We start from the raw sequence: 21888 nt of genomic DNA, 5'->3' as shown, positions 1-21888 counted from the left end.
AAAGTCTGAAGGATTGAAGGAGGTCAAACATCGAATCGATGGACTGGATTCTTCAAGATGATCTGCATCCTCAAAGACCGAGGGGTTGATGCAGGATTCAGTATTTATCCGAAGGGGGAGGCATTCCCAAACAAGAACGGTTGAATTCCAAAACGATAGTCGTTAAAGGTGCAATGAAGTGGGACCTCAGTCAACCAACGGCAGTCGTTCAGTCGCCCTCATTCTTTTTGAAAGGGGAACGACACCGGCGCCTAGGTTTCAGGCCTGTCCAAGACCATCGTTAAATCTGAGGGTGACATCACCCAAACGACTGCCGTCGGTTGGCAGAACCGCACAACAAAAGTCTGAAGGATTGAAGGAGGTCAGGCATCGAATCGATGGACTGGACTCTGCATGCTCAAAGACCGAGGGGTTGGTGCAGGATTCAGTATTTATCCGAATGGGGAGGCATTCTCAAACAAGAACGGTTTGCGTTCCACAACGGTAGTCGTTAAAGGTGCAATGAAGTGGGACCTCAGTCAACCAACGGCAGTCGTTCAGTCGCCCTCATTCTTTTTGAAAGGGGAACGACACCGGCGCCTAGGTTTCAGGCCTGTCCACAACCATCGTTAAATCTGAGGGTGACATCACCCAAAACGACTGCCGTCGGCTGGCAGAACCGCACAACAAAAGTCTGAAGGATTGAAGGAGGTCAAACATCGAATCGATGGACTGGATTCTTCAAGATGATCTGCATCCTCAAAGACCGAGGGGTTGATGCAGGATTCAGTATTTATCCGAAGGGGGAGGCATTCCCAAACAAGAACGGTTGAATTCCAAAACGATAGTCGTTAAAGGTGCAATGAAGTGGGACCTCAGTCAACCAACGGCAGTCGTTCAGTCGCCCTCATTCTTTTTGAAAGGGGAACGACACCGGCGCCTAGGTTTCAGGCCTGTCCAAGACCATCGTTAAATCTGAGGGTGACATCACCCAAACGACTGCCGTCGGTTGGCAGAACCGCACAACAAAAGTCTGAAGGATTGAAGGAGGTCAGGCATCGAATCGATGGACTGGACTCTGCATGCTCAAAGACCGAGGGGTTGGTGCAGGATTCAGTATTTAACCGAATGGGGAGGCATTCCCAAACAAGAACGGTTTGCGTTCCAAAACGATAGTCGTTAAAGGCCAGCCAACAGCAGTCGTTTAGGTGGAATCACCCTCTTTAGCAGACAATTGTTTGAAAGGGGAACGACACTGCCGCCTAGGTTTCAGGCCTGTCCACGACCATCGTTAAATCTGAGGGTGACATCACCCAAACGACTGCCGTCGGCGGGCAGAACCACACAACAAAAGTCTGTTTTACTTGGGATCCTCCATTGTATTTGTGTGGGTGTTTGTACGTTGATGTCGTTTTTGTGGGCGGTTGAAGGAGGTCAGGCATCGAAACGACGGACTGGACTCTGCATCCTCAAAGACCGAGGCGTTGGTGCAGGATTCAGTATTTATCCAAATGGGGAGGCATTCCCAAACAAGAACGGTTTGCGTTCCACAACGGTAGTCGTTAAAGGTGCAATGAAGTGGGACCTCAGACAACCAACGGCAGTCGTTTGGGTGGAATCACCCTCATTCTGTTTGAAAGGGGAACGACACCGCCGCCTAGGTTTCAGGCCTGTCCACGACCATCGTTAAATCTGGAAAAAAAAAAAAAACACTCTCGGCCATCTCTGTGTGGATTTTGCATGTTCTCCCTGTGCATGCGTGTTTTTTTTCTCCGGGTACTCCGGTTTCCTCCCACATTCCAAAAACATGCTAGGTTAATTAGCGACTCCAAATTGTCCATAGGTATGAATGTGAGTGTGAATGGTTGTTTGTCTATATGTGCCCTGTGATTGGCTGGCCACCAGTTTTAGCAATGGGGTGAACAGACTATTAATCACAGCACACATTGAAGTCCAAAGAGAATATAAATATAGTTTATGTGTGAGTCCATTTAGGGCGACATTACCCCGATTCTGACACTGGCTTCTGAGCAGCATCTCGGCTGACAGGACAAGACCTCATGAGACAGCAGAAGCAATTCCGCCTGAGCTGCTTGATGCAAAAAAACAAAAACATACACCATATGCCAAAATAAATACAAATCCATGGTGACGGTTTGTATAGATAGCTGGAGGAGGACGTATTAAAGAACCAAGAGACCAGGATCAGGGAACCAATGGGGTGGGTATGTAGTTTGACTCTTCAGTGGGAATATGGGATGGTGATGGTGTGGAGGCTAAGCTATATTGGGGGATTATTGTGCCTGGATTGGTGGCCAGCCAATCACAGGGCACATATAGACAAACAACCATTCACACTCACATTCATACCTATGGACAATTTGGAGTCGCTAATTAACCTAGCATGTTTTTGGAATGTGGGAGGAAACCGGAGTACCCGGAGAAAACCCACGCATGCACGGGGAGAACATGCAAACTCCACACAGAGATGGCCGAGGGTGGAATTGAACTCGGGTCTCCAGCAAAAGAGTTGTGTAATGTCATAAATAATGAATTATAGGAGTGTATAAGTGACTATAGGGATGCTACCTCATGTCTAGAGAGCTCTAATAATGTTAAAGAGAACATGCAAACTCCACACAGAGATGGCCGAGGGTGGAATTGAACTCGGGTCTCCAGCAAAAGAGTTGTGTAATGTCATAAATAATGAATTATAGGAGTGTATAAGTGACTATAGGGATGCTACGTCATGTCTAGAGAGCTCTAATAATGTTAAAGAGAACATGCAAACTCCACACAGAGATGTGGCGAGGGTGGGGAAAGACAAAATAAGAAGCCAAAAAGTTACCACTTCCACACAAAATAGGAGGAGAACTCATTCATTCATTCATTTTCAACCACTCAACCGCCCCTTGATCATTCAAAGCTGCAATAAAAGCCTCTTGTGATCAAGTCTGGTGCTTGTGTGTCTCACCCAACCTTACAGTAACATTGCTGCCACCCGGTGTCATGGAAATTTGTGGATATTTTTATATTATATTTCACTTTGCAGCTCTCAATTTTTGCTGGATTCAAGTACGCTCGGAAATTACAACGAAAACGTAAGTTACACGGTGTCTTTGAATGCAACCCTCATTGCAAAAAGAAATGAATATTCCAGTTCATTTGGATGTGTTCAAGGACGCCGTATCTAATCCTGTTTTTTATTTATCTTTCAATAAAATACACTAAAACCTCAAACATAGTTGCAAATGGTGATTAATTAATTAGAGACCTGTTATTAATTCGATGTCTAAATGGGATATCTAATATTTTTTTAAATGTACATCTTCTGGAAAAGGGTGCATAAGGGTGAAAAATTTAATTCCAACTTCCAAAAATCATCCTATTATGTCATAATAATATATTATGTCATGGATGCAACAATAAATAATAATAAATTATATAAATATAATAAAAGAGAATATAATAAAATAAGATAAAAATATAATAAAATAAAATAAAAAATAATAAAATAAAAAATATAATAAAATGAAAAATATAACAAAATAAAATAAAAAATAGAATAAAATAGAATAAAAAATGAAGCCGTATATTAATTTGTAATATTCAATATAATATCATATTTTACAGAGTTACTGAGCGTGTGCATTGTTTTCCAGAGGAAAAGTACGAATAATAATAATAATAATGATAATAATAATAATAATAATAATAATAATAATAATAATAATAATAATTATTATTATTATTATTATAATATATAATAATAATAATAATAATAATAATAATAATAATAATAATAATAATAATAATAATAATAATAATAACAATAATAATAATAATAATAATAATAATAATAATAATAATAATAATAATAATAATAATAATAAATAATAATAATAATAAATAATAATAATAATAATGACTCTTTAGGACATTTAGTGTACGGGCCGCCATCCCAAAACAATCAACCTGGAAAACGCCGAGAGTCGTCGTTCCTAAAAATGCGTGTGCGCTCCCATCCCGGATAAGATCTGATGGACAAGATAGCAGAAGCGATGGGAGAATGAGATGTATCGGGATGTGAATACTAATAGCGTTCTTGCTCAGGCATTCTGGGATCTCTCCATCTTGTCTCCCCCCTTTTTCCTCCCTTCCTCACTCACTCATTCACTCACTCACTCTTCTCCCGGTTTCCTTAATTCCCTCCTTCATGCCTCTGCTGCTCCCGTTTCTCTTATCTCTCAGCGGAAACAAACACATTAGCGGAGATCAGGGAGGGGAATCACGTCATCTTGAAGTTCTCTGCCCCCCTGCTGTTGCCTAGCGGAGCGTTCCGCGCCACAATGCCAGTGTGGATGGGCGGATGCGCCTTTTGGTGTTAACACATGATTAAGCATGTGCATGTTTATTCGAGCCCAAAATGTGTGTGTGTGCCCCCCCCCCCCCCCCCCCCCCCCCAGAGAAGCCTGTACAGCACTCTCCCATGCTGCAGGCATTGAGCAGTGAGAGTGTGGGGTAGGGTTGAGGTGGGGTGGTGGGGTGGGGTGTCGTTGGGGATGTGCTTGCCACTGCAGTAAATGAGGAAAAAAAAAAGAAAGGGGGGGGGGTGGACGTACTGTAAAAGTTGCTGAGGCAAACAAAAGAACGGAGGGAGACAGTGAGAGTCTCTTAGCCTTAATTAGACTTCCCCCCCCCATTTCCCACCTCCTCCAATCGTTCCTTTTTTTGTTCGAATAAAATGTAGATAGAATTAGAATAAATATAACGTTAGTTATCACCCTTATATGCATTTGCTTAGACAATACAAAGTGTTTCAATGTGCTCCTGTGTGCTTCCCAAGGAAGGAAGGAAGGAAGGAAGGAAGGAAGGAAGGAAGGAAGGAAGGAAGGACCCCCGAAAGAGAATAAAAAGAGATTAGACTTTCCACCCCCCCCCCCATCCCACCTCCTCCAATCGTTCCTTTTTTATGGAAAACTTTTTTTGTTGGATCCCTTCTGCTCTCCGCTCCCACATCAACTCACTGCCCACGTCATTAGGTGGACTATAGGGGTGTTATTTCGTCTGTAGAGAGCTCTAATAATGTTGGAAACTGAATTTAAAAGGTTGTAAATGGGTTTTCTATGCTCCACTTACCAAAATATTATATTGTATATTATATTATATTATATTATAAAGAGGACAAGCAGCATAGAAAGTGGATGGGTGGATGGATGGATGGATGGACGGATGTACAGATGGATGGATGGATTGACGCCTGGATGGATGGACAGATGGATGGACAGACGAACAGATGGATGGACGGATGGATAGACGGACGCGTGGATGGATGGATGGACGGATGCCTGGAAGGATGGAGGGAGGGATGGATGGATGGACGGACGGACAGATGGATGGACGGACGGACAGATGGATGGACGGATGCATAGACAGATGCCTGGATGGATGGATGGATAGACGGACGCGTGGATGGATGGATGGATGGATGCCTGGAAGGATGGATGGATGCCTTTGTGGATGGACAGATGGATGGACGGACGCCTGGATGGATGGACAGACGGACAGATGGACGGTAGGACGGACGCCTGGATGATGGATGGATGGACGGATGGATGGATGGACGCCTGGATGGACGGATGCCTGAATGAATGGACGGATGGATGGACGGACGGACGGACAGACGCCTGGATGGATGGATAGACGCCTGGATGGATGGACGGATGGATAGACGGATGGATGGATGGATGGATGGATGGACGGACGCCTGGATGATGGATGGATGGATGGACGGATGGATGGATGAATGGACGGATGGACGGACGGACAGATGGATGGATGGGTGGATAGACAGACAGACAGACGCCTGGATGGATGGATGGACGGATGGATGGACGGATGCGTGGATGGATGGATGCCTGGAAGGATGGATGGATGCCTTTGTGGATGGACGGATGGATGGATGGATGGATGGATGGACGGACGGATGGACAGATGGATGGATGGATGGATGGATAGACAGACGCCTGGATGGATGGATGGACAGATGGATAGACGGACGCGTGGATGGATGGATGGATGCCTTTGTGGATGGACGGATGGAAGTCCTCACTTCACCTTTGTCAGCCTATTTGCCCACTCTGGATTTACATTGTCAATGAATCACCATGACAACCAATGTACCACAGTAGATGGAAAAGTTGGGGCTCGGCCAAACCCCCCCCCCACAGGGATCTTTCTTTGTCATAATTAATTTTACCTCCACGTATCCGGGGACCGCCATGTCCCATTATTGGCATGTTGCTGTAATCCTACCATTAGCTAAACGTGCTAACCTTTGCCAGATGTTTTTGTACAGAAGTGCCTAATGCCACACCTGGGGAGGGACAAGGATGGATAGAAAGAATAAACAGATAACACGGCGGCCACAGAGAGGAGTTAATAACATGTCAAGTGGAATATGGCCGCCGGCACCCGGGGGGGGGGGGGGGGGCCTTTGTCAAAATCTCATTTTTGAAAGTGCGCCAATTGAGCTCTTCCCGACAATTACCGCACATCCATCAGCGTTGCGCCGATCGCTCTTTTGTGCGAGCGCGAGAGCTTTCATTAACTTCCCATTTTGTGGAGCTGCACCGTGTGTCACCATCACGCCGTCAAAGCGCTTATTGAGTCCACCTGCCGGGTTTCTTTTCCTCCGACTCCCGGTCCGCTATCACCCGGACATTATGTGTAATACGCTCCACCGTGTACAGTCCACTCATTTCACGTCTAAAGCCCACCGTCACTCCACTCCACTCCACTCCACTCCACAGGCCGACAAGTGTGAAGAAGTAACGCACAAACCACAACGCTACCGCAGGCTATGCTAACACATTCATGCTGCCTTCGAGACGGTGGGAAATTGGAAAAATACTATGAGCTGCACTTTTGGGAGAATTTTGTCCACCACCTAAAATACTTAGGTACAATCTTTATCCTCTTTACTGTGAGGAAGGAAGGGAGGGAGGGAGGGAGGGAGGAAGGAAGGAAGGAAGGATAGATGGAGAGATGGAGAGATAGATGGAGAAAAGAAAGAAATATAAAAAAGGAAAAGGAAAACAAAGGAAAAGGAAAACAAAGATGGATGGAAAGATGGATGGAAGGATGGATGGATGGATGGATGGATGGATGGATGGATGCATGGATGCATGGATGGAAGGATGGATACATGGATGATGCTTGGATGGATGGATGATGGATAGATGGAGAGATGGAGAGACAGAGATGGAGAGATAGATAGATGGAGAGATAGATGGAGAAAAGAAAAGAAAAAATATAAAAGGGAAAAGAAAGGAAAAGGAAAACAAAGATGGATGGAAGGATGGATGGATGGATGGATGGATGCATGGATGGATGGAAAAAGAAAGAAAAAGAAAGAAAAAGAAGGAAAAAAGAAAGAAAAAGGTGGATGGATGGATAGATGGAGAGATAGATGGAGAAAAGAAAAGAAAGAAATATAAGAAAGGAAAAGAAAGGAAAAGGAAAACAAAGATGGATGGAAAGATGGATGGATGGATGGAAGGATGGATGGAAGGATGGATGGATGGATGCATAGATGGAAGGATGGATGCATGGATGGAAGGATGGATGCATGGATGATGCTTGGATGGAGAGACAGAGATGGAGAGATAGATAGATGGAGAGATAGATGGAGAAAAGAAAAGAAAAAATATAAAAAAGAAAAGAAAGGAAAGGGAAAAGCAAGGAAAAGGAAAACAAAGATGGATGGAAGGATGGATGGATGGATGGATGCATGGATGGATGGAAAAAGAAAGAAAAAGAAAAAAAGAAAGAAAAAGAAGGAAAAAAGAAAGAAAAAGGTAGATGGATGGATAAATGGAGAGATAGATGGAGAAAAGAAAAGAAAGAAATATAAGAAAGGAAAAGAAAGGAAAAGGAAAACAAAGATGGATGGATGAATGGATGCATGGATGGAAGGATGGAAGGATGGATGGATGGATGGATGGAGAGATAGATAGATGGAGAGACAGAGAGATGGCGAGATAGATGGATGGAGAGACAGATAGATGGAGAGAAAGAGAGATAAATACTATTATATTATATATTATAAAGATATAAAAACAGATTTTTATCTCTTTTGGTACCTTTAGAACGCACAAAAAAAAGACGTGTGTGGGCAAAATCTGAATTTAAGCTCGTCCAATCAACACTCAGAAAAATAACACGTGACGACACGTTGCCTTCCACTCCCCAAAAGTGATGAAGAAGTCAACAGTGAATACCGCTCAACGGAACCCCCGACGGACCAATCACGTTTGGGGAATGAAATTCATCTTTTCACCTCCGGGGAGTTTTTTTTTTTTTGTGTTGCCTGTCACTGCTCAAGGATTGAATAAAAGATTAATGATTAGGACATCAATATTTATTGATTCATCAAGAGGCTCACATTTCAAGGTCAATGAAAGTTTAATCCCCGTGGATGAAAAACTTCTGTCCTATTATCTCACCACACACACACACATTTAGACACACACACACACACATTTAGACTCCAAACCAGATAAGTATCTGCTTTTTCCTGACACACAATTTAAATGTGGAAGGGTAAGAAGTTGGAGGCAGACCTCCATGACAGGCGTGGGCAAACTTTTTGACTCGTGGGCCACAGTGGGTTTAAAAATGGTGGTGTAAAACAGCCTCAAGATGTTCAATGTAGTCCTGGAAAAAAAAAAAAAAAAAAAGGCATCCATGCACACACAGCAGATTATGACACGGCTACGGCTAAAATAAGACAAATAATTCCACATGGAGTGTTAGCTAGGCGCTATCTTATATACTGTATATGACTCAGAGTCCGTGGTTGTACCCCAGAAAAGGGTGGAGGAGTTTAAGCGCCTCACGATGAAAGGATGGAAAAGGTAGATCGACTCGGTTATCGGTCTGAATCCCACCAAAGATGCGACAAAACACCAAAACAAACACCCAAATATTTAATAAACTTCCTAAACACTCTTCTACAGCTTCTCTCACCCTGGCTGCTGCTCTTGAACTCACCTACAGTTTTAACATGATTAAAGACCTCTAGACATGACATAACACCCCTATAGTCATCTTTACACTCCTATCACCCAATATAGTAGACATTCATTTTCTGCCGCTTATCCTCACAAGGGTCGCAAGGGGGACTGAAGCTGGAGCCTAACCCAGCGGAGAAACTCCTAGTCGTTAGCCTACATGCTAACCACTAGTCCGTTAGTTAAGAAAAACATTTTTGCCCTCATTTATGGCGGTTAATTGGTTCCAGAAGTAGGATTCCTTTATTATATATTAAATATTTTCATAGAGCGTAGAAAACACGATTACAACCTTATAAATATGGTTTTAACATTATTAAAGATCTCTAGACATGACATAACACCCCTATAGTCATCTTTACACTCCTATCACCCAATATTAATTTTTTACCGCTTATCCTCACAAGGGTTGTGGTGGGGTGCTGGAGCCTATCCCAGCTGTCTTCTTCGGGGCGAGAGGCGGGGTACACCCTGGACTGGTGGCCAGCCAATCACAGGGCACATATAGACAAACAACCATGGACAATAAACCGAACATGCATGTTTTTTTTTGTTCCAGAAGAACCCGATTACAACCTTATAAATACAGTTTTAACATTATTAAAGACCTCTAGACATGACATAACACCCCTATAGTTATCTTTACACTCCTATCACCCGATATAGTAGACATTCATTCATTCATTTTCTACCGCTTTTTCCTCATGAGGGTCGTTATTAATAATAATTAATAATAATGATTATTATTAATGATTAATAATAATTATTAATAATAATTATTATTATTAATTATTATTAATACTAATTATTATTAATAATAATAATTATTATTATCATTATTATTAATTATTATTATTATTATTGTTATAACTAACACTAATAACTAATAATAATAATTATTATTAATAATAATTATTATACTTATTAATAATAATACTTAATAATTATTATTATTATTATTATAAATTTTATAATTATAATTAATTTTTAATTTATTTTCCAAACTACTTGACCAAAACAGACATTACGTCCTCTTGGAAGGCAAGTTCTAACAATAATAAAAAATAATATAGAACATGCTAATAGGTGTAAGCTATGCTAACACAATGGTTATTCAGCTACACAAAAAATAAACATAAACACAAAAGGTATCCAGTGTTTATGTAACATAAATATTTTTTTCATTTATAAGTCGCTCTGGAGTATAAGTTGCAGGAACAGCCAACCGATGAAAAAAAGTGCGACTTTTAGTCTGGAAAATAAGGTATATAAATAATAATAATAATAATAATAATAATAATAATAAAAATAATAAAAAATAATAAAAAATAATAAAAAATAATAAAAAATAATAAAAAAATAATAAAAATAAATGAAAATAATATATATATTTTTTTAATTTAAAAAAAATACAAGGCACCCAAAATGGCCGAACTTTTGTTATGTAAAGTTACACAAGACACACAAACAAGTCCATGTCTCCGCCTCCGGCTGAATTTTGGATGAAATCTGCATTTGCCCTTGAGGCTGCCTCCACACCCTGTTAATATTCTCCCCGCCATTAAGATGTTATTGCATTCCCCAAATCTCCCTCTCCGCCCCACCCCCCACCCCCCCGTCCCCATCCCAGCGTTGCCCTCCTCCTTATTTAAATAAGTGTTTCAGGTAATAACTCCGGGTTCTGCCTAGACCGGCTCTTTTTGTCATCGGAGTGTAATTACCTGGGCTCAGATGAGAGCCTGTTTTGTGCGTCGTACATTTTTTTTGTATACGCGAGCTTTATTGCTCCCTGCACTAATTACACGCTCTTGCTCCACCGCTGTGGCCTTGTTGGGGATGGCGTTCTGATTAGCCTGGACATTGGTCAGCTATACTTGACACGGTCTCCCACGCTTAGTTACAGCAAAGTAACCCCGAGTAATAATCATGGCGGGAAGAAGAAGGCGGTTCTAATTGACACAACCTCTGAAATTATTCACCGTCTTCTTTCTTGCGCTCTCTGCCTCATTTATCCACTCATCATCCCCCCCCACCCACTCCACAGAAAAGCCAGTCCAGCACTTTCACACGGTTAGCTAAAGTTTAGCACAAGCTCTCGCTCCATATCTGCAAAGTTTGACCTCAGGGACCAAAACCAAGAGTTGACGGAAAAAATGCACTTCTGCATTTCTTTGATGGTCGATAGAAAAGTTGCCAAACAGACCAAAAGAGTCGAGTACACTCGACCCCGAGAGTGTGGTTAAGTGGAAATGTCCGGAAGCATCCGTGTCGGTGTCCGATTGGAAAAGTCATAGGAAAGGACTTCAGCTGGTGCCGCATACAATGGAGGATCCCAAGTTAAACAGACTTTTGTTGTGTGGTTCTGCCCGCCGACGGCAGTCGTTTGGGTGATGTCAACCCTCAGACTTAACGATGGTCATCGATAGGCCTGAAACCTATTGCGGCGGTGTCGTTCCCCTTTCAAACAGAATGAGGGTGATTCCACCCAAACGACTACCGTTGGTTGTATCGTTGGTACCGTTGGTCTATATTGTATTGTATTGTATCATTATTATTATTATATTATATCATTATAATTAATTATAATTGCAACAACAAAAATTAGAACTGAAATTGTGTGTGATTGAAATGAAATAATACAACATTCTGACGACTTTATAGGTCATAAAAAGTGGAAAAAGCATAATAGACACATTATTAGAGCCCTCCTGGATGTGAACTAACACCCCTATAGTCACCGTTACACTGCTATTACCCGCTATAGTAGACATAATCACAGAATACAAGACAATTTGTCAAATCCCCAAATGCATTAATTATATTATTATATAATATATATATATAATAATAATATAATATAAAATATATACATATTATATATATTATTATATGATATTATAATTAATTATAATTGCAACAACAAAAATAATATATAATATAAAAAAGAATAATATAATATATATATATATATTATATTATGTTATTTTATAATTATATTATTATTATTATTATTATTATAATTATAATTGCAACAAGAAAAATTGTAACTGAAATTGCATGTAATTGAAATGAAATAATACAACATTCCGACTACTTTATAGGTCATAAAAGTAGAAAAAAAGCATAATAGACACATTATTAGAGCCCTCCTAGATGTGAACTAACACCCCTATAGTCACGTTGCACTGCTATTACCCACTATTATAGACATAATAACAAAATACAAGACAATTTCAAATCCCCAAATTTATTAATTATATTATTATATAATATATATAATATAATAATAATATCATTATAATAATAATATAATAATAACATAAAAATATATACATATTATATATATTATTATATTATATTATATTATTATAATTAATTATAATTGCAACAACAAAAATAATATATAATATAAAAAAAGAATATAATATATATTATATTATAATTATATTATATTATTATAATTAATTATAATTGCAACAAGAAACATGTGAAATGAAATTGCGTGTGATTGAAAGGAAACAAATGTGCTACTGTACGTGTGCATGCTGGGAATCGGCGCTGTCAAACAAATGTGCAGCGTGACTCTGATCCAGACATCTGCAATGAAAAATGCCATTTAGCATGTTGGGATGCTAATATCTCTGTCCCATCTCATTACATCAGCTTGTCATTTGTTGTGCTTATGTAAGATTTCCTTGCATGTTTCTCTCCCAAGGTTCCAGTACAGAGAAAAAAAAAACAAACAAACAGGAAGTGAATGAAACGTTATCTCCTCCAAGCTGTTATGATCCCAAGTCGTAGCCGTTGACTCGTTAGTCACAGGTGACAAACGTTTCAGCATTGGCGCACTTCCTGTTGTCATATTAGGAGCATAGTTAATCCCGCAGCTGATTAATGTGTGTAAATAACCTCCAGGCCGGGCCCCTGCTTGATCGCAACGTGAGAGGCTAGCATCTGCGGCTCTTCTCTTGCATGTTCTGAAGTCGTTTTCTTAGGAAGAACTTCAAGCCGGGTGCCAGCTGAGGTGCTTGTTAGGAAGAGTGAGGTGTTCTCTGGAGGCCATGTGTGTGTGCGTGCGGTGTTGTACGCTCAGCAATCCTGGGCCGGGAGAAATCGGATTTTAGACAAATGAAAATATTGCCAAGAAATGTGTCCACTCAGCACTCAGTACGATTTTTTTGTGAAGGTGGAGGTAGAAGACTGACAGTCACGGAACAATCGGGAGTACAGTAGTGTGGCCCAAAGTCCCAATCAGGGGTGTCCGACATAAAAGGTGACATTATGTTTTTTCCACTTTTCTGACCTATAAATATAGTTGGAATGTTGTATTCTGGTGTTAAACCATGCCAAAGTTTCAGTTTCACATTTGGAATTGAGCACCGAAAGAAGTTTGGGATGGCTCAAAATGCTCGCTTTCAGAGGGCGTGGCAAAACTCTTCTTTTGTGATGTCACACAGGAGCGTGGCTGTAGGCACAATCTGCTTCCCCAAGCTCTGTTTTAGTGAACGTGAACTTGATGAACCAAGGTTGGGTCTGCATTTAGAAGCGGCGCCTCTGACAAAGTGTGTCCGACAATGAGTGCTCCTCCTCGGGCAGGCTAATTTGATAATTTGATAATTTGATAATTGCATAATTGGATAATTTGATATTTTGATATTTTAATATTTTAATATTTTAATATTTTAATATTTTAATATTTTAATATTTTTATATTTTTATATTTTTATATTTTTATATTTTTATATTTTTATATTTTTATATTTTTATATTTTATAATAAGAATAAGAATAATCTAATAATATAAACTTTCTGCTCTTTAACTTTTTTCCATTGTTTTGTTTCATTTTTTTATTTTACTTGTTTGACTTTTTAATTTAATAATTTAATAATGTGATAATTTAATAATTTAATAATTTAATAATTTAATAATTTAATAATTTAATAATTTAATAATTTAATAATTTAATAATTTAATAGTTTAATAATTTAATAGTTTAATAATTTAATAATTTAATAATTTAAACTTTCTGCTCTTCTTTTTCACTTTTTTACAATTTTTTTTCTCATGACTTTATTCCCAATATTTTTGGTTTCTTATAATATTATGACTTTTATAAAATAATATTATTTCTTTCATATTTCATAATTATGCTACCAAAATGACATGATTTTTCCCTCATAATATTATGACAACTTTTTCACTTTTTGCCTAAATAATATTTATTTTTGTAAAATTACTGACAGTTTTTATACTGTTTATCATTAGGAGTCACATCCAAGTGTTGCGTAACTCTTATTGTGCTGCGTGAGTGTGCGTATCCTGTGTGTAAGTCATCGGCCTGAGCGATGACACTGCATAATATCTAACACTTGCAAAGACAATCAGCGCCACAACAAAGCGGCGAGGACGCAAGGAAAGGAAAAGAAAGGAAAGAGGGAAAGATTGAGGGAAGAAAAAGTCGTAAAAGGCATTTTGGAGTCGAGTCATTCATCTTTGTGATGCACCGTCCACTCTTGCTGTGAATTGCTGCTATTTATAAGCATGTTCTCATTGCTGCCGAGTGAGGTCAGATGTCAAATTATTTAACTTGTGTATTTGTATCTGAGAGAGAGAGAGAGGGAGAGTTTAATTCCGCCGGAATGTGCCTCTCCTGCGGCTTCATTATCCAAGGCGGAGAATAACAGTGAGGCAAGAGAATCACCTTTTAATGGGACTATTTCCAAGCAAATGGAAAGAAATGAGAGAAGACAATGTGTACACACATTATGTAAACACTGGCACACATTAGGTGAAATAGGGGCATTTGGAATTAGCAGTAATACTGAATGTTCTTTACATCCTTCTTACCTCGCTGTGTCATGTGGCAGCGGACACGGCGTCGTTAAAAAAAAATAAAAAATAAAAATCCAATGGCGGTGCTGAAAAAGTCATAATAAATAAACGTCACACCACGCTGATGTGCAAATGGGTTTTGTTCATGAAGCGGCATGGATCAATGGCGGTCTGACACGTTGGGATATGGCATAGATGGAAGCAACAAAGCTTCGTGTTCCTTTTGGAGAACTCTTCCAGGTAGCTTGTTGGGTCTGAGCTTTAGAACCTCCTTCGTAAACCACTTGAGACTTTGGAGAGCGATATGCAAAACACCATCTTCTTCACGCTATCCGAGAGGAGCAGTTTGTCCACTTCTTGAGTAAAAACGAGACATTTATGGGAAATTGAGTCATTCTGCAAGGCAGATTAATGAGGATGATGGATTAATCTGCATTAATGCATTACTTTTGATAGCCCTAGAACTGATATGACATATGAGAACAGCATCATGAGACACGAAAACACACAGCGAATGTATGTGATTAATTAATTACTCATATTTAATGCAATATTTTATTAAATTGCATGAATCTAATTTTTAATCTCTGCCCTGTGATTGGTAGGGTGTACCCCGCCTCTCGCCTGAAAACAGCTGGGATAGGCTCCAGCACCCCCCCCCCCCCCGTGACCCTTGTGAGGAAAAAGCGGTAGAAAATGAATGAATGAATTAATAATTATAATAATCTCTGCACTATGATTGGCTGGTGACCAGTCCAGGGTGTACCCCGCCTCTCGCCCGAAGACAGCTGGGATAGGCTCCAGCAGCTACCCCCCACCACCCCCCCGCGACCCTTGTGAGGAAAAAGTTAGGCGGTAGAAAATGAATGAATAAATGAATCATTTTTAATCTCTGCCCTGTGATTGGCTGGTGACCAGTCCAGGGTGTACCCCGCCTCTCGCCCGAAGACAGCTGGGATAGGCTCCAGCACCCCCCGCGACCCTCGTGAGGATAAGTGATAGAAAATGAATGAATGAATGAATAATTTTTAATCTCAAAATTTTTATATACGTTGGGCTTCTTGTGCTTGAGGTAATATAGATTAATCCGCGTTAATGCATTACTTTTGACAGCCCTAGAACTGATATGACATACGAGAACAGCTACCTCAAGCATCATGAGATGTGATAACACACGGCAAATGTATGTGATTAATTAATTCGTCATATTTAATGCAATATTGTATTAAATTGCATTAATCAAATTTTTAATCTCTAAGTTTTTATCTGAAGTGGACTTTGATTGGCTGTTATTGTGTTGAGTCTTGTTTGATTGTAGTTGGGAGGGCACGGCGAGTAGCGGAGAGGAAACGCAGTTGCAATATTTGGATCTGCCACATAATGTAATTTCTGCAAGGCAGATGAGTGATTTTTGCATCAGATTAATGAAAATGTTGGATTAATCTGCATTAATGCATTACTTTTGACAGCCCTAGAACTGACATGACATACGAAAACAGCTACCTCAAGCATCATGAGATGTAATAACACACGGCAAATGTATGTGATTAATTAATTCGTCATATTTAATGCAATATTGTATTAAATTGCATTCATGAAATTTTTAATCTCTAAGTTTTTATCTGAAGTGGACTTTGGCTGTTATTGTGTTGGGGCTTGTTTGATTGTAGTTGGGAGGGCACGGCGAGTAGCAGAGAGGAAACGCATTCGCAATATTTGTATCCGCCACGTAATGTAATTTTTTGACGTGATGACGATATTAATTAATCAGTTAATTGCAGATCAGAACTCTCAATTGTTTTTAATCTCTTGCCAGTATGAGCAATAACTGTGGGTTATGAATGTATACAAAGACTGTACAAATACTGTATATAAGTAGTATATAATCACACTGCTAGATGATCAAAATAGTCCCTAAAAGCATCATTTTACACGGCGGACTCTCCTGTGCGTTAAAAAATAACGAGTCCCACTCCCGCCGGGCGTCCATTCTTGATCACGGTCTTACCCAAAAACACGATTAAAATCTGCCACAAACCAATAAAAAATAAAATAAAATAAAAAAATATAATAACAACGCTTCTAAAAGTTTCCAGCTCCTTCATCAGTGTCACAGCTCGGTCCCATGCCGCGCTCGGGCCACCGGTGTCCCGCAGGGACAGTGGTTGTCACGACAACCAGAGTGCATGTGACAGCCAATCAGACCCCAAACCCCCAGCCTACGTCAGGTCCCATGATGTCTGATTTTCCCTGGCCGTGTGTGTGTGTGTATATGTGTGTGTGTGTGTGAACCTGCTGGCAGTGGTGTCCATCTTGGCTGTGTCATCCCACTGACCTGTCCACAGTGACGGTATGTGACACCCCCTCTTTGTGTGTTCTTCTCCTCAAGTGACATCAACACCGATGTGGACGTCCATGTATTTCCCCGGATATGATAAATAATATTCCTTATATGGAAAAAAGCGTTCCCGCCCCGCCTGTCACTTCATTGATCGCGTGGACAATGATGTTGTTTTAATGGCGTCCGTGTAAACCAGTCCTGACAGCGTGGCCAATCTGATTTTAGTACATGAATTAATTGTGTGTGTGTGTGTGTGTGTGTGTGTGTGTGTGTGAGTGGGCTAGCGTGCCCGTGGCTACGATTCTTCCTTCCTTGATGCGGAATGTTTGCTCCTTATTTGACCTCAAACAGTGCGAGGCAAAACTAGGACAGCATACAGGAAGTACACACACGCACACACACACGCACACAGACTCAGCATATTCAAATCACCCCGACTAATCTAACACGCATCATCGGGATATGTGGTTTGATGCCGTGTTGATGTTTGCTGTTACGTTTTCCCCCAAAGGCGCAAAACAATCGATTTTCAAGTGCCCCGGTTTTAATATAATGTCCTTCAAGTTTGCATGCTCATTTTTATGGGTTCATGATACAAACCCCCCCCCAACGCCACCGCCCCCCCAACCCGAGCGCCTAAGGGGACTGTGAATATCTCATTTATAGAAATGAGTCATACTGCAAAAAAAACAAAAAACACACCATGTGAACCAGGACCGGTCCCCTCCGATGTGGAACCGCGCATTTCACGCTACACTTTGACTCACGCCCAAGCCTTTAATTGGCATTCGTTACGAATTTCGGGTGACCGAAAAGATTTGAACGCAACATTTTGTATCTAGTTATACATTGCCCAAATTCAATCATTTTCTGTTCAAGGAGTAGGACGAGGTGGAAAACAGGACAGCAGGAGTAATGTGATTTAATAAGGATACAAAAACACCATAGCTGAACGGCGCCAAAATGAGGCACGGTCAGAGGAGTGAAATCAGTGAGTGAGTCGCTGCGTCCAAATTAGTCGGTTGATTATTACAATTCAAACACAATTTGAGTGTTTGGAGAAATGTTACAAAATATTTTAATATTTTAATATTTTAATATTTTAATATTTTAATATTTTAATATTTTAATATTTTAATATTTTAATATTTTGATATTTTTGACATTTTGACATTTTGACATTTTGACATTTTGATATTTTGATATTTTGATATTTTGATATTTTAATATTTTAATATTTTTGATATTTTGATATTTTGATATTTTGATATTTTTATATTTTTATATTTTTATATTTTTATATTTTTATATTTTAGTATTGTGACATTTTAATATTTTAATATTTTAATATTTTAATATTTTAATATTTTAATATTTTAATATTTTAATATTTTAATATTTTAATATTTTAATATTTTAATATTTTTGACATTTTGATATTTTTGACATTTTGATATTTTGATATTTTGATATTTTTGACATTTTGACATTTTGATATTTTGATATTTTGATATTTTGATATTTTAATATTTTAATATTTTAATATTTTAATATTTTTGACATTTTGATATTTTGATATTTTAGTATTGTGACATTTTGACATTTTATTTTTTATATTTTTATATTTTTATATTTTTATATTTTTATATTTTTATATTTTTATATTTTTATATTTTTATATTTTTATATTTTTATATTTTAGTATTGTGACATTTTAGTATTGTGACATTTTAATATTTTAATATTTTAATATTTTAATATTTTAATATTTTAATATTTTAATATTTTAATATTTTTTGTATTTTAATATTTTTAAAATATTATAATATAATAATATTATAGAAAAATTAATTTAATTTATTGCACAATAAATGAGGGCACACTGTAAAAGGCATTCAGAAGACGCATTCAAAGACACTGATGCTATATGTAGTATCCTACACTGGTCACTAGGTGTCGTTAATGTTACTGTAATATTTAGTGGGACACACAAGCACCAGACTTGCTTGCCTGAATTTATTGCAGATTCCAATTATTTACAAAAATCCATAATAAAAAAACACGGGCGACTGCCGGGCTGAAACTCAACTCAACTCTAAACCTGTGATGTCACTTCCTGTCCGTTTTAGGAACCCATTTATATCAGCACACACACTTATTTATGTCTTTGATGGCTTGTTTACTTTTATTATGTGTACTAAATTAGGTAATAGGTTGACTATAGGGGTGTTATTCCATGTCTGGAGGTCTCTATTAATGTATGATCTACTATATGAATGTCTTATTGGCCTTTTTAAGACGTATAACATCTGACGTCTACACAAGGCCGATGCTGAGCACACCACCTCTGTTGGAAGCGGCGTGTTCTCGTAGTTGCTGTTGATGCTGTTATTTTAGCTTTCATTTGGATGGAACCTTCTGGGGATGGTACGCACAATCAAATATTCATGACGGCAAAGAAAGGAAACATCAAACTCCAATGTGCCGACTCCCAGCACTGAACTCTCTGTACTGTACACATTCTAGAAACATATAGAATATTTGGGTGTCTGTTGGTAATGCGTATATGAGGACGTATATGGTCAAATCCATGTAAAGTGGAATTCCTATTGGGATGTTTATTCCCATGTTTAACTTCCATACCCTGTGAAATATTCATTAAGGAATATCAATAGTTAATCTATTTTTAATTCTAACCACCTTTTTTTTAGCACCTGAAAAACAAAATTCTAATTCATTCATTTTCTACTGCTTTTTCCTAACGAGGGTCATGGGTATGCTGGAGCCTATCCCAGCTGTCTTAGGGCAAGAGGCGGTGTACACCCTGGACTGGTGGCCAGCCAATCACAGGGCACATATAGACAAACAACCATTCACACTCACATTCATACCTATGGACAATTTGGAGTCGCTAATTAACCTAGCATGTTTTTGGAATGTGGGAGGAAACCGGAGTACCCGGAGAAAACCCACGCATGCACGGGGAGAACATGCAAACTCTACACAGAGATGGCCGAGGGTGGGGAAAGACAAAATAAGAAGCTAAAAAGTTACCACTTCCACACAAAATAGGAGGAGAACTCATTAATTCATTTTCTACCGCTTATCCTCACGAGGGTTGCGGGGGGTGCTGGAGCCTATCCCAGCTGTCTTCTTCGGGCGAGAGGCGGGGTACACCCTGGACTGGTTGCCAGCCAATCACAGGGCACATATAGACAAACAACCATTCACACTCACATTCATACCTATGGACAATTTTGGAGTCGCTAATTAACCTAGCATGTTTTTGGAATGTGGGAGGAAACTGGCGTACCCGGAGAAAACCCACGCATGCACGGGGAGAACGTACAAACTCTACACAGAGATGGCCGAGGATGGGGAAAGACAAAATAAGAAGCTAAAAAGTTACCACTTCCACACAAAATAGGAGGAGAACTCAATACTGGTACTGGTGTACTGGTGTGTATTTTATTGTCAGAATGTAGCAAAAATAATGATACCACACTTGCATTAAATGTTTCTGTAACATTATATTGTTGGCGACATGCGCCATGATCCAACTCAGTGCACTCATTAAGTGCACTCAGACTTGTGCACTAAGTCAAGAGTCTTAGGTTTTGGCCCTGTAATCCAAATGAATGGATTATTGTATCAATATTTATCAACATTTGTTTTTTTTAATCCAATCCTCCTGTAGATGTTCAGTCCCCCCCCCCCCCCCCCCCCCCCCCCTTAAGTGCACTCAGACTTGTGCACTAAGTCAAGAGTCTTGGGTTTCGGCCCTGTAATCCAAATGAATGGATTATTGTATCAATATTTATCAACATTTGTTTTTTTTTAATCCCATCCTCCTGTAGATGTTCAGTCCCCCCCCCCTTAAGTGCACTCAGACTTGTGCACTAAGTCAAGAGTCTTAGGTTTCGGTGCTGTAATCTAAATGAATGGATTATTGTATCAATATTTATCCACATTTGTTTTTTTTAATCCAATCCTCCTGTAGATGTTCAGTACCCGCCCCCCCACCCCACCCCAGACCCACACGTGGAAACTTCATCCATGCCACTTGACCTTCATCTTCCACGACCGCCGTTTGATCCTCCATCCACAGCAATGATGTTATTCCACTTACTCGCGTTTGCTCCTCAAGTCCCACGCCGAGTAAGTTGGACATGAAACGAAGCAACGAGACCACAACGGGAGGATAAAATAGAATATGGAAGGGAGTGGGTTCTTGTATGTGTCAGTGATGGCGACTAGGGGGGGTTACGGGGGGGGGGGGGGGGGACGTGCACGGCAAACGTACTGGCGTCAGATGGTGGAACCAGGGCGAGTTAGATGGATGCGACGGGAAAAACAGGAGGCATGAAAGATTGATGTGATGCTAATTCGTCTAGGAGGGCTCCTCTGGCCGCCCCTCTAAAACACTCTCATACACACTAGCCTCTACTTTTTTATATTTAACTTAATAAGGGGAATATGGGACGGTATTATAATTTTGATTTTGTATTTGAATTTTGATTCTCAAACATTTTTAGTCCTTGTCAAAACAAAATCTTATCGTTGGCTTCCTCTATAGAAACAAACCAAAAACATTAAATAGATTAAATTATGAATAGCATTCTTTATTGTCTTACAAGTGTAAAAATAATTATTTATAAATT

General features: G+C 39.3%; 1 long non-coding RNA gene across 1 annotated transcript in view; it reads left to right on the top strand.

The window, feature by feature from the left end:
• Positions 1–21888, top strand: part of LOC131103328 (uncharacterized) — a 44473-nt gene that overhangs the window by 5780 nt on the left and 16805 nt on the right. The gene's annotated exons all lie outside the window — the stretch shown is intronic.

The sequence above is a fragment of the Doryrhamphus excisus genome, chromosome 15 (genome assembly GCF_030265055.1).
Source record: "Doryrhamphus excisus isolate RoL2022-K1 chromosome 15, RoL_Dexc_1.0, whole genome shotgun sequence".
Lineage (NCBI taxonomy): Eukaryota > Metazoa > Chordata > Actinopteri > Syngnathiformes > Syngnathidae > Doryrhamphus > Doryrhamphus excisus.
Note: the sequence above shows the minus strand (reverse complement) of the source record. Positions and strands in the feature narration are given on the sequence as shown.